At 44.5% G+C, this 11,051-nt stretch overlaps 1 protein-coding gene across 4 annotated transcripts in view; it reads left to right on the plus strand.

Moving 5' to 3' along the window:
- LOC102447587 (glypican-5-like) overlaps positions 1-11,051 on the plus strand; it is a 749,086-nt gene that overhangs the window by 390,568 nt on the left and 347,467 nt on the right. The gene's annotated exons all lie outside the window — the stretch shown is intronic.

Raw genomic sequence — 11,051 nt, forward strand, 5'->3', positions numbered from 1 at the left:
TTCCTGCTATTTCCTGCTGTGTACACAGCACCAAAAGTTGAGTTAAGTTACTCTGACTTCAGCTACGCAATTAATGTAGCTGAAGTTGCATATCTTAATTCAACTTTGTCCTGTAGTGTAGACATACATGTGCATGTCTACACTTGGAAATCATTTTGAAATAACTTATTTCGAAATGATAATTCCCAAAATAACTATTTTGAAATAGCATGGCCGCACTACGGGGAAGTCTTGAAATTAGTCTGAGGCAGGTTCCCTTAATGTGGATGCACTACCTTGACTTAGAGCCCCAGGAAGTACTGGGGAGTAAGTAGTTTGAATGATTCTGGGGAGTAATTATTTTAAAATAGCAGAAGGGGAACGTCCACATTAATGCTATTTCGAAATAAGTATTTTGAAATAAGCATTATTCCTCATGGTAAGCAGGAGTTATTATTTCGAAATAACCAGCCCCTTAGTTTGAAATAACAGAGGGTATGTCTACACTACCAGTTCGAACTAGCGGGGTAATGTATGCATACCGCACTTGCTAATGAAGCCCGGGATTTGAATTTCCCGGGCTTCATTAGCATAAGCGGAGAGCCGCCATTTTTAAATCCCCGCTGCTTCGAACCCCGTGTAGCGCGGCTACACGGGGCTCGAACTAGGTAGTTCGGACTAGGGTCCTATTCCGAACTACCGGTACTCCTCGTGAAACGAGGTGTACCGGTAGTTCGGAATAGGCACCCTAGTCCGAACTACCTAGTTCGAGCCCCGTGTAGCCGCGCTACACGGGGTTCGAAGCAGCGGGGATTTAAAAATGGCGGCTCTCCGCTTATGCTAATGAAGCCCGGGAAATTCAAATCCCGGGCTTCATTAGCAAGTGCGATATGCATACATTACCCTCCTAGTTCGAACTAGGAGGGTAGTGTAGACATACCCAGGCTTAGTAGTATGAACGCTCTGCTTGTTATTTCAAAATAACTACCTAGTGTAGAGGAGGGCTTACTGAGTCTGACATATCACTCACAGTACATGATCACAGAGCTTTGGGATCCGCATTGCTTCCTTTTGGCTCTTTTGTGTGTTTAAGGTTGTGGTTGCATTAAATAAATAAGGAAAAACCAGTGTAAGCTTCAGTAAAATATTTTCACCATTTAACACAAGGTTGTTTACCACATTGAGGCTTATGACTTATATCATATAAAAATCATGATGTTAATCCATAACATTATCAGTGGGTCTCCAAAGGAAGCATCATGGATGCCTGTCACTGCTATTACTGACATTTCTGGTGCTGGCCATGTTTTTCTCTCTCAGAATGTGGTGCAGAACTGGTAGCACTCTTACCTCAGAGCTAGAAAATGATGGGTTCAAACATCACATCCAGACTGACATCCACTGCTGTTAGAATACAGTACTCAGAGCTACCAGCAATACTGTCCTTTGAACAGAAGTTCTTTGTCCCTCAAATAAACCATTGAGGTTTATTTTTAAAATTAGTTTCCTGAAGGAAACAACGGTGCTCTGTTTGTCTGTCAGAAGTTAAAAACTTCCCCAGAGAACGGCATCGCTGCTCTAACAAGCTACTCAAGAAATGGCAAGGCAGCTCACTGACCATGCCCATTCAGTCACTCGGCTTTCAGCGGTGACTGCCAATAGATGTTTCACTTACGGATAGGGACTAAATCTTCAAAAGTCACTCATGATTTTGGCCGCTGTGATTGGGTATCTACCCCACCCAAGGCCTGAATAAATTAAAAGGGCCAATTAATTCCATGAAAGGCTGCACCTGGAGGAGAGTCTGATCTCAAGTTGCAGTGGGGGAGGTCTAGGTTGGATATTAAGAAAAACTATTTCACTAGGAGGGTGGGGAAGCACTGGAATGGGTTTCCTAGGGAGGTTGTGGAATCTCCAGCTATAAAAAAGTTTAAGGCCAAGCTTAACAAAGCCCTGGCTGATATGATTTAGTTATGGTTGATCCAGGGGTTGGATTAAATAATCCTGAGGTCTCTTCCAACCCTTCTATGAGTCAGGACCGCTAAGCTCTAATTGATGATGATGCTCAGCTGGGCAGGGGCAGGCTGAGCTGATAGAAAACCAGGAAGTGGTGAGGAAAAGGGGGTGCTAGCAAGGAGGGATGCAGTTCTTTCCTAGAGAGGACAGGTCTGAGTAAAAGGTGAGGAGGAAGAGGAAAAAAAGAAGAAGGAAAAGGAGGAGGAAGAGGAGGAGTCCCAGGGACTAAACCCTGGGTTCCTGTCTAGGAGTACAGTCTCTGGCAGGAACCCAAGAGAGAGTGAAGTAATCACAGGGAATGGAGGATATTCCAGGGGTAACCCAGAGGTGGGCCAGAAACAGAGAAAGGAAGGCAGGAAAGTGCCTAGAGAAAGTGTGACAGGTCCTGGGAGTTCTTGGACTCTATTTGCTGGATACAAGGTCCCTGAGTTGGAGTTTACAGTAGAGGGCAGGCCTGGCTTTCCCTGCCAGCCACTCGGGAATGGCATTGTCTGGGTAGTGGAATGGCAGACTGCCTGAGACTGGGTCTTTGCTACTCAAGAAAGGGAAAACTACTGTGACCTGGCTGCAGGGCCAAGCCAGGAAGGGGGAGCACCCTGAGTACAAAGAGGAAGCAATCAAGTACAGAGAAGGGCAGAGATGGGGCAAGCAACCAAAGGAGGAGCACCAAACTGGTCAAGAGTGAACCCCAAACATGGCCACAAAGGAGGTGCCATAATGGAGAGTAGCAAATCCCATTACAGGTGCCCAACTTGAGACACCTCAATGAGTCTTGATATTTAGAAAATGCCTCCTTAAGGCGTCTGAAGTCAGGCCCTCAAAAAATAGGACTTCTAAAATCCCCAGTCTGTTTAGAAAAGTTTAACCTAAGATATCCAGAAGGAAATGAAAACTTTGACATTGACTGAGGAATAACTTTTGAGCAGTGTTGGTATCCTGTCACTGATATAGGAAAATTAAATCAATGACTTCAATAGGAACGGTAGCCTATTCTGAATTGCCTTATACCACCCCACCACACTTGTCCCAGGTGGCAATTAAAGATCCTGTGTCACTTTTGGAAGCCATTACGTGACAGCTACAGAACATGCACATTTTTTTCTTAATATTGAAAAAAAAATTTCTAATGTCTTTGGCTGTTTGTGGGCAATTTGCTTTGGGTATAGTGCTTGCTCCAGCAGCCTGTGCAGTCCCTGCCCCACCAGACTTCAACACATTGCTTTGTAATGCTCTTCAGGATCTCTCGAAGATGAATGATGCTATAGAAAACCAAAGTCGGTTCAAATTCTATTGTAAATGTTGAAATGTCACAAGTTTTCTATTTTTGTTTTAAAGTCTCTACATCATTCATTCTCTCATCTATTATTTCATTTTTCCTTCTTCCTTGACATTAATCATATTTTTGTGAATGGGTAACAAGTGCTGCTTTGTAACTGACAACTGTGGCACAGCAAACTGCTGGCTATTCTTTCATTCCTTTTGTCTTGTGTTTGGAAAGATTTCAGTTTGCTGTGTTCTTTTATTATCATATGCATTAAAAATGTGACTTCCAATCAGTTTCAAAGTGGCCTCTTTATTGTCGGTTTTAGCAGGAAAGCAGATTCACTCCTTCACTTAGTTTCTTTTCTTTCTGGTGTTTGCAGACATTTCCTTTCAACTGAATGCAGCCACATGCATGCTCACAGGCCCGAGTCACATAGTCTCCGGTGTGTGTTTTGATGGGATATTATTAGTGAATGTGTGTCATGAGGAGAGGTTCACCGCTGCAGTGCCTCCCTCTGATTGCTCTGGGAAATTAGTTCTTGCTCAGCAAGGCATCCCTGTCTAGTGGTGTCTCACCCTTCTTCACACCACACTCTCACTCTGGACCCATGTTACTCCTGGACCTCGGCATCCTCTTTGGGACACTGCCCTCCAGCAGCATCCACCACTCTGGTTTTTTGCCCCCTTCCGGGGGTTGTATTGGAAGTTCTGTTTCTACTGCCACTGTGGCCAGCTGTGGCTTCCAAGCCTAGCCCCTCTGTCTCAGGGGCAAGGCACAGTCTGTCTGGGCCATGCTGCCCTTCCAAGAGTTCTCATTTTCACCTGCTGCTGTGGCCAACTGCAGCCCCAAAGTCTAGTCACTTACCTCAGAGGCAAGCCACAGTCTGTATTGGCCATGCCTTGGTGGCAAGATGTGGTGCAGTGGGGAAGGGGGAAGCAGGTCCTCCCATTACTCTGGGTTCTGACCCAGGGGCCCTCCGGTGGCAGCTTTGCCCTTCTTCACTCTCCCTCCACTGTCTCTTGTTCTCTGGGCCACTTCCTCTGTGACCCCTTGCACCTTCCTGGCCCTTGTAACAAGGCCAGCAGCCTGACAGGTATCAGTCTGGAGTCTCCCCTGAGCCTGCTCATCACTGCTCCCAAAAGCGCTTCTCTCAGAAGCAGTTCCTGCACCTTTGCTGGTCAGGGACTAACTGTTCACTCTGCTGAGCAGTTCCTTATATACCGGCCTGCCTCAGCAAGACACCCTCTGTTTGGCTGTTTAAAAGCTCCTCTCCGATTGCACAAGGCTCTTTGCAGGTTCCCTCCAGCCTGCGTTAGCCCCTTTCAGCCAGTGTGGGATCATCTCACCACCACAATGTGCAAGTGAGTGAGCCTTTGATAGTCTGGCTAATGTTGTTAGGTCCTTGGGAGGCCAGCCACTCCTCGCTTACAGACAGCTCCCAACCTGAAACATACCACCAACTACACACCCCACAACAGATACACTAACACACGAACCAATCTTTGCAACAAACCCTGTTGCCAACTCTGTCCACATATGTACCCTAGAGACACCGTCATAGGACCTAACCACATCAGCTATACTATGAAAGGCTCGTTCATCTTCACATCTACTTATATGATATATGCCATTTCTACCAGTGGCCCTCTGCCATGTATATTGAACAAACCAGACTGGCTCTATGCAAAAGAATACATGGGCATAAATCAGACATTTGAGGAGGATAACATACTAAAACCAGCAGGAGAACATTTTAACCTCCCTAAATACACAGTTACAGATTTGAAAGTTGCAATCCTCAAGCAAAAGATTTCAAAACCAGGCTGAAATGTGAAACTGCTGATCTGGGATTAATATGCAAATGTGACACCATCAGAATGGATCTGAACAGAGCGTGGAAATGGCTCACTCATTACCATAAGCAAATTTCCCCTTTAGGTATTCTCACCTTCTTATCCACTTCCACCCTTATTATTAAATTAACTCTTATTCCTGTATCCCTACTATCTTTTTCTTATTTCTCTTCATGCATCTGATGAAGTGAGTTACAACTCAAGAAAGCTTATGGCATAATACAATTGTTAGTCTTTAAGTGCCACCGGAGTCCTTGTTGTTTTTGTTGAGACAGTTGAGCTGTTTGGTAGCTTATTTATTCATCAGTACTTAGAGACTGTCATAGAATTATAGAATAGAATCATAGAATCACAGGTTTGGAAAAGACCTCAGGAGGTCATCGAGTCCAACCCCCTGCTGAAACAGGACCAACCCCAACTAACTCATCCCAGCCAGAGCGTTGTCAAGCTGGGACTTAAAAACCTCTGGAGATAGAGATTCCACCACCTCCATAGGGAACCCATCCCAGTGCTTCACCATCCTCTTAGTGAAGTAGTTTTTCCTAATACCCAATTCAGACCTCCTCCAATCACTGTTCCCTCTAAGCTTGGCAGCAGCGCAGCTTCACAGGTGATTAATCAGCTCTGCCCAGTCAGTCAGCTCTCTGCAGGGAGTCCTGAGCCTCCGATTGGACTGCCCCCAATGCAGCTTGAGACCATTGCTCCTTGTTCTGTCATCTGTGACTACTGAGAACAGCCTCTCTATCCTCTTTGCAACCCCACTTCGGGTAGGTGAAGGCTGCTATCAAATTTCCCTCACTCTTCTCTTCTGTAGTCAGAGCATTTTGACTATATCAAAAGTGAAACTGACAAAAATCTTAATGCCTTTGTGGTGGACTTGAAGTGGGGTCACAAAAAATTGGAGAAAAACTATGCATTGGATGCCAGGGTCATGGGGAAATATATATGGGATAAAAAACTGAGACTATCAAGGAATCAGCAAGTAAAGCCTCTGAATGTCAAGAGACATCAGTGGCTGATTGCAGACCATGTCAATTAGTATTCTGGTTAGAAATACCAGTTGAAAACCACATTCTACCAGTTTTGCTCTTGCTGAACAGAACCTTCACTGAATTAAGATGGCAGAACTTAGCCTTAAATTATGTGAATCTTGAAGAGGGTGTTTCATAGTGTAAACTAGCGGTAATTATATTTAAATCCATTTTCATTACATGTTTTTCTTAATTTTTCCAGTAAATGCATTGACAGTTGATGGCATTGTGTTTAAATAAGGCTTTTCTCCCTTGGCCTATTTAATCCTGCAATGAAATTATAGTGTTGAATTTGTGACACCAATCATGTCGTGGCAGCAGGCTGTGAAATCATAAATCCAGGATTATGCTTTTACTTCAGGATCAGGTAGAAAGAGAAGTTGAATTGTGAGGAAAAACAAACTTAATCAGACATAAATCTTCAACAATATCAGCAGAAAAACTGAAAAATACAGGCCAAATGAATTGACTTTGGTATAAATGTTCTCGCTTTTGAATTTGTCATAGCACAAAAGTCAGTTTCTTGGACCTCTTTTTTAGTGAATTTTGTACGTGTGAATTATGTCGTTGATTTGGCCACAAACCAAACCAATGGCAGCGGATATGACAAGCTTCTTCTAAAGCAGTGATACTCACATTGAGGTTGAGAGCTGCAAGTAACTCTTTAATATGTCTCTTGTGGCTCTTTGCAACACATTATATTACAACACTGCATGATTTAATTATTAACCAATCACAATGTTTTTACTATGTTAGCAACCAATTGTTGTTGATAAAATAATAATATATTATTATTTATATACATCATGTATAATGTTTATAAAATAGTAAATGAAATAATGGACGCATACTACTGTGGGGTTTTTTGGGGGGGAGGGTAATGTTGATTGCTAATTTAGCTGCACCACTGGTGCTCTGAAGTATTTCAAGCTTGAACTGGATGGTCACTCACTTTATAGAGAAGACCCCAGACTAGATGGCTGCCGCACACTGATGGAGGGAAGACACGGAGTAAAGGAAAGACCCAAACCTAACTGCAGCATAATCAGCTAGGCACCCGGGGTTAATTGGAACTTGCAAGAAGCTATAGGCTGATTAGACACTTGCAGCCAATTTAGACCTGGGTGCTGCTTTAAAAGGACTCCTCCCAGGCAAGGAAGAGGGGAGGAAAAGAGCGAAGGACAGGAAGGAGGAATCGCTGTGTGCAGGAGCGGTGTGGGTGTGACCGGGAAGAAACTATTTCCAGCCTGTTCGCATCTCCACACTTCAGGTTCCCAGGCAGGGCACTTAGCACCCTCTTCACAAGTGGCTCCCTGCCCTAGGTCCCATCCGCAGGGAGTGCTGGCTCACTCCTTCCCCCACTCACCTTCCCTATGCCGAGCCACCTCTCTGGCCCAGCTGACATACCTGGGACATGGTGCTCAATGCATCCCTCAGGCTTAACCCCTTCCTGCCCATGCTGAAGGCAAAGGACAGGAAGTGGCAGGGTTATGTCACTGGTCAGCAGCAGCTTGGAGGTGTTAGCTGCCTTTCTGCACTGCGAACAGGAAGGAACAAGCTGCTTGCAGCCACAGTGGAACAGGGGTGGGGGACAGAAGGGCGAAAACAGTCCAGGTCCCCCTATCCCTATCCTCACCCCATCCCCTTTCAGCTGCAAGCAGGTCCCTTCCCTTCCCTGTCACATAGTGCTGAAAGGCTGCTATTCAGGTCAGAACCCTGACAAATCTTAGGCGGGAGGCCTGTGAATCTGTGTGCCCCTCACATGCTGCCTTGAGAAAATGTGGTGCTAGTACCAGGAGAGACACATCCATCCTGAGGGCCCATCCAGGCCTGGAGGGTGGAGAACACTGGGTAGGGAGGTCTGGGTCAGGTCGGTCAGTTACTCCATCTCTATGAAAGACCAGTATGGGAATGTGTGAGTATCACCTCCCCCTGTGCAAACCAATGACTCAATAATCCAGATAACAAAGAACTGGGATATTTCTTTGCACAAATAAAAAAAATATAACACAAAACAAAAAATAGTACCCAACAGGTATCACTGGGTAGCGGTATTGATGGAATTGCTACTGGATGAAGCACCATACTGTCAGTCACTTTTTATACTGGATCTTTCATTCCAAAGGGATCACTAGGAGCCCATCAGTTGGTAGTGTCATCCAGTAGGTCAACAGACAGTAGCCAAATAATTAGTGTTTCAGAAATTATTATAAAAGGTCTCCACTGTGACTGTAGGAAATTGTTTGGTGACCCAGTGGAATACCATGATCGCCATCGAGGCGGTATAAAACTCATCTCTAGTATGCATGCCCATTTTTCAGAAGAAAGAGTTGATAAGATGTAAGTTGATATGGCTGATGACTTATTTCAAATTACTCCTTAGTGTTACAGTTTTCTTGATATTATGTCTATTGTATTGTGCACTAACCTCTGCATGGGTGAGGGGGGAAACACTCGTTATACTGCCCTGTGGGTCAAAAGGCCAGATATGCAAAGAGCTGAATCAAGAAAACACAGAAGAGAAAGTGAAAATGGTGCATATGAGTGCATCCGAGGGTACTGAGGGAGTTGGCAAATGTCATTTAGGAGCCTTTGGCCATTATCTTTGAAAAGTCGTGGAGATTGGGAGAGATCCCGGATGATTGGAAAAAGGCAAATGTAGTGCCCATCTTTAAGAAAGGGAAGAAGGACAATACAGGGAACTATAGGCCTTGCCTCAGTCCCTAGAAAAATCATGGAGGGGATCCTCAAGGAATCAATTTTGAAGCACTTGGAAGAGGGGAAGGTGATCAGGAATAGTCAGCATGGATTCAAGAAAGGCAAGTCATGCCTGACCAATCTGATTAGCTTCTATGATGAGGTAACTGGCTCTGTGGATATGGGAAAGTCAGTGGATGTGATATACCTTGACTTTAGCAAGGCTTTTGAAACCGTCTCCCACAATATTTTTGCCAGCAAGTTAACGGAATGTGGATTGGATAAATGGACGGTAAGAAGGATAGAAAGCTGGCTGGAAGGTCAGGCTCAGCAGGTAGTGATCAATGGCTCGATGTCAGGATGGCGGTTGGTTTCTAGAGGAGTGCCCCAAGGTTCGGTTCTGGGACCAATTTTTTTCAACATCTTTATTAATTACCTGGATGGCACCCTCAGCAAGTTTGCGGATGACACTAAGCTAGGGGGAGAGGTAGATATGCTGGGAGGCAGGGAAAGAGTCCAGAGTGACTTAGACAAATTGGAGGATTGGGCCACAAGAAAACTGATGAGGTTCAACAAGGACAAGTGTAGAGTCCTGCACTTGGGATGGAAGAATCCCAAGCATTGCTACAGGCTGGGGACCAAATGGCTAAGTAGCAATTCTGCAGAAAAGGACCTGGGGATTACAGTGGATGAGAAGCTGGATATGAGTCAACAGTGTGCCCTTGTAGCCAAGAAGGCTAATGGCATATTAGGTTGCATTAGGAGGAGCATTGCCAGAAGATCCAGAGATGTGATTATTCATCTTTATTCGGCTCTGGTGAGGCCACATATGGAGTATTGTGTTCAGTTCTGGGCCTCCAATTAGAGGAAGGATGGGGATGCATTGGAGAGGGTCCAGCGGAGGGCAACCAAAATGACTAGGGAGCTGGAGCATATGACCTGCGACGAGAGGCTGAGGGAGTTGGGTCTATTTAGTCTGCAGAAGAGAAGAGTGAGGGGGGATTTGATAGCAGCCTTCAGCTTCCTGAAGGGAGGTTCCAAAGAGGATGGAGAAAGACTGTTCACAGTAGTGATGGAAGGCAGAACAAGGAACAGTGGTCTTAAGTTGCGGTGGAAGAGGTCCAGGTTGGATATTAGGCAAAACTATCTCACTAGGAGGGTGGTGAAGCACTGGAATGGGTTACCTAGGGAAGTAGTGAAGTCTCCATCCCTAGAGGTGTTTAAGTCTCGGCTTGACAAAGCCCTGGCTGGGTTGATTTAATTGGAATTGGTCCTGCCTTGGGCAGGGAACTGGACTTGATGGCCTTCTGAGGTCTCTTCCAGCTCTATGGTTCTATGATTCTATGATAACATAATGGGGGCTCCTACTCCCCCAAAATTAGGAGCACCGAAAGGGAAAGGAGTGGGGAAATCTACTCAGCATATTAGCTGTCTGTATTTGAATGGAAGGAGTATGGGGAATAAACAGGAAGAAATAGAAGTATTAGTACACAAGTTAAATTATAACCTAATTGGCATTACAGAGACATGTGGGATAACTCTTATAAGTGGAATATTGTTATATTGGGTATAGATTATTCAGGAAGGACTGGGTAAAAAGGGATGAAGTATGTATTATACATCAAGGATATATACATATATTTGTTCTGAGGGGCAAAAAAAGGTGGGAGACAGACCAGCTGGGAGACTGTAGGTAATGGTGAAAGAGGTACAAATTGGGAGTGAGTGAAAGAGGTAAAAATTAGGCAAAGTTCCTCTAATCTTTTCTATTTGTGTAAGATTTTTTTCATAAATTTGCAGAATAATTTTTATGTGCACCGATATATGTGAGAACGTGCCCTACCAATAGAAACAAAAAATCTAGCTGTGGACACTGTGCTAATCAGCGAGTGGCATTTGAATCTCTCATGAGTGGCCACACAAGTGTACAGCTTGCAGCGAACAGTGAATATAGCAGAGGCTCTATTATATATCATTACATCAATGGGCAAAGCATTTCTGGAACAAATGACAGGCATGTCCAAAACACAAGACTTACTAGTAATGAGGAACTTTAATTATTCGGACATCTGCCAGAAAACTAACATGGCAAACACAGAATGTCCAATTCATTCTTGGTACGTATGAGATACAACATTTTGTTCCAGAAAATGGATGGAGGATATAACAAGCCATTTTGACTCTGACCAGGAGGAAGGCAATTGGGGTGAA

Source organism: Pelodiscus sinensis, chromosome 10 (assembly GCF_052426305.1).
Source record: "Pelodiscus sinensis isolate ZL-2025 chromosome 10, ASM5242630v1, whole genome shotgun sequence".
NCBI classification, from domain to species: Eukaryota; Metazoa; Chordata; order Testudines; family Trionychidae; genus Pelodiscus; species Pelodiscus sinensis.